Raw genomic sequence first — 3,504 nt, forward strand, 5'->3', positions numbered from 1 at the left:
ATACGGTAAAAAATGACAGACAGCGGGAGGAGCTGTTATTAGGCCAAGAAGGTCAGCCTGTTATTGTGAATACGGTAAAAACTGACAGACAGCGGGAGCTGTTATTATTCCAACAAGGTCAGCCTGTTATGGTGAATACGGTAAAAACTGACACACAGCGGGAGGAGCTGTTATTAGGCCAGCAAGGTCAGGTTGGTATGGTGAATACGGTAAAAACTGACAGACAGCGGGAGGAGCTGTTAGTAGGCCAGCAAGGGCAGGCTGGTATGGTGAATACGGTAAAAACTGACAGACAGCGGGGGGAGCTGTTATTAGGCCAGCAAGGTCGGCCTGTCATGGTGAATACGGTAAAAACTGACAGACAGCGGGGGAGCTGTTATTAGGCCAGCAAGGTCGGCCTGTCATGGTGAATATGGTAAAAACTGACAGACAGCGGGAGGAGCTGTTATTAGGCCAACAAGGTCAGCCTGTTATGGTGAATACGGTAAAAAATGACAGACAGCGAGAGCTGTTATTAGGCCAACAAGGTCATCCGGTTATGGTGAATACGGTAAAAACTGACAGACAGCGGGAGCTGGTATTATGCCAACAAGGTCAGCCTGTTATGGTGAATATGGTAAAAACTGACAGACATCGGGGGGAGCTGTTATTATGCCAGCAAGGTCGGTCTGTCATGGTGAATACGGTAAAAAGTGACGGACAGCGGGGGGAGCTGTTATTATGCCAGCAAGGTCAGCCTGTCATGGTGAACACGGTAAAAAGTGCCGGACAGCGGGAGGAGCTGTTATTATGCCAGCAAGGTCGGCCTGTTATGGTGAATACGGTAAAAACTGACAGGCAGCAGGAGGAGCTGTTATTAGGCCAGCAAGGTCAGCCTGTTATGGTGAATACGGTAAAAACTGACAGACAGCGGGAGCTAGTATTAGGCCAGCAAGGTCAGCCTGTTATGGTGAATACGGTAAAAACTGACAGACAGCGGGAGGAGCTGTTATTAGGCCAGCAAGGTCAGCCTGTTATGGTGAATATGGCAATAACTGACAGACAGCGGGAGGAGCTGTTATTAGGCCAGCCTGTTATGGTGAATACGGTAAAAACTGACAGACAGCGGGAGGAGCTGTTACTAGGCCAGCAAGGTCAGGCTGGTATGGTGAATACGGTAAAAACTGACAGACAGCGGGGGGAGCTGTTATTAGGCCAGCAAGGTCGGCCTGTCATGGTGAATACAGTAAAAACTGACAGACATCGGGGGGAGCTGTTATTACGCCAGCAAGGTCAGCCTGTCATGGTGAATACGGTAAAAAGTGACAGACAGTGGGAGGAGCTATTATTATGCCAGCAGGGCCAGCCTGTTATGGTGAATACGGTAAAAAGTGCCGGACAGCGGGAGGAGCTGTTATTATTCCAGCAAGGTCAGCCTGTTATGGTGAATACGGTCAAAACTAACAGACAGCGGGAGCTGTTATTATGCCAACAAGGTCAGCCTGTTATGGTGAATACGGTCAAAACTAACAGACAGCGGGAGGAGCTGTTATTAGGCCAAAAAGGTCAGCCTGTTATGGTGAATACGGTCAAAACTGACAGACAGCGGGAGCTGTTATTAGGCCAAAAAGGTCAGCCTGTTATGGTGAATACGGTAAAAACTGACAGACAACGGGAGCTGTTATTAGGCCAACAAGGTCAGCCTGTTATGGTGAATACGGTATAAACTGACAGACAGAGGGAGCTGTTTTTTTTTTTTTTTTTTTTTTTTTTTTAACTGATAAGAACAGATTTTTTCTATTGAAAAAGCCCATGGCGTGCAAACACACCCAAAAAACTTCCACCCGGTGCATAAAAAAAGTGCACACACATAAAGAGTGACACACTAAAAAGTGCAGACGGGTGCCTGATGTCCTCCAAAAGAAGGACCATACCCTGATCCCCCGGGGCGTTAGGCTCCAGACAGGGACTGAGGTACCAGACTCAACAAAGTGGGACCCGGACGAAACCGGAATCCCTCCTTTCCCCGGGAGGACTGCCGAAACAGAACCTCCTAGGTACTTGGTACTGTAGGGGGCTTCCCCGAAGGTAGGCCCCCCCTCATGGAGATTGGACCAAGCCAGAAGGCCTATGTCCGCTCTCCCACAAGACGTTCAGGATTGGTCCGAGGACCGACACCCTACTAATCAAACGTGAAGTGACACACAGTGACAAACACACAAAGATAAAATAAATAAAAAGTGGGGAAGGGATAGTGAAGAGGGGAGTGAAAAGTGACCATTGTGAGATACAATGGCCGGCCCTCCGGCCAGGAATCAAAAATTCCTCTGGTCCTAGCCAAAAGGCCGGGCCCTAGAGGCAGGTGTAAAAAAAAGCGTGTAATGGTGACGTGACCTAGGTGCCTAAATCAAAGTGCTGACGCACAGTGAAAGAAGGCACCCCTGGACTGCCACTCCAGGGGCACATCACCATGGGCTTTCCAACAAAAGCATCCCCGACAGCCCAGCCCAGACCACAACAGCCCCCACCCCTATCAGGAAGGCATGGAGATCAAGGAGCTTAGTGAGACCCTTTACCATCAGGTCCCACCCTCACTCCCGTCACTCCCACCTAATTACATCCAGGACGTACTGACCGTTCCCCCCTCCAGGCTAAAGGGGAACAAGCGTTCCAATCCCGAAAAACTGACTGGGGCTAAAGCTGCCACAATCCAAGCCGGTCTGCCAGGGTCCCCTCCCCTGGCTTCGACCCAGTGTTTCTCCGCCCTCACCAGGTGCATCCTTCCAGATGGCTCAGACTCGACCATGCATCGGCCCCCAGTTTACTGTCGGGCGGCACGACGTGGCCCCTACCGAAACCATCCTTCGGGATGCAAATTACACCATCGGAGAGCGCCGCCCAAACCCTCTATAGGGATGGACCAGCGCCTCCTTTGGCAACTGATAAGAACAGATACTACACTTGATCTTAGCCAAAAGGCCGAGAAGCGGGAGCTGTTATTATGCCAACAAGGTCAGCCTGTTATGGTGAATATGGTAAAAACTGACACACAGCGGGAGGAGCTGTTATTAGGCCAGCAAGGTCAGGCTGGTATGGTGAATACGGTAAAAACTGAAAGACAGCGGGGGGAGCTGTTATTAGGCCAGCAAGGTCGGCCTGTCATGGTGAATACGGTAAAAACTGACAGACAGCGGGGAGAGCTGTTATTAGGCCAGCAAGGTCGGTCTGTCATGGTGAATATGGTAAAAAGTGACGGACAGCGGGGGGAGCTGTTATTATGCCAGCAAGGTCAGCCTGTCATGGTGAATACGGTAAAAAGTGACGGACAGTGGGGGGAGCTGTTATTATGCCAGCAAGGTCAGCCTGTCATGGTGAATACGGTAAAAAGTGACAGACAGCGGGGGAAGCTTTTATTATGCCAGCAAGGTCAGCCTGTTATGGTGAACACGGTAAAAAGTGCCGGACAGCGGGAGGAGCTGTTATTATGCCAGCAAGGTCAGCCTGTCATTGTGAATACGGTAAAAA

The 3,504-nt window shown here is 50.3% G+C and overlaps 1 pseudogene; it reads right to left on the bottom strand.

The window, feature by feature from the left end:
• Positions 1–2,865: 2,865 nt before the first annotated feature.
• LOC143925785 (U2 spliceosomal RNA) lies at positions 2,866–2,970 on the bottom strand (annotated as a pseudogene).
• Positions 2,971–3,504: the final 534 nt, after the last annotated feature.

Source organism: Lithobates pipiens, unplaced genomic scaffold, assembly GCF_037356315.1.
Source record: "Lithobates pipiens isolate NorthernLeopardFrog02 unplaced genomic scaffold, aLitPip1_a1.2 Scaffold_22, whole genome shotgun sequence".
In the NCBI taxonomy this organism is placed as follows: Eukaryota; Metazoa; Chordata; class Amphibia; order Anura; family Ranidae; genus Lithobates; species Lithobates pipiens.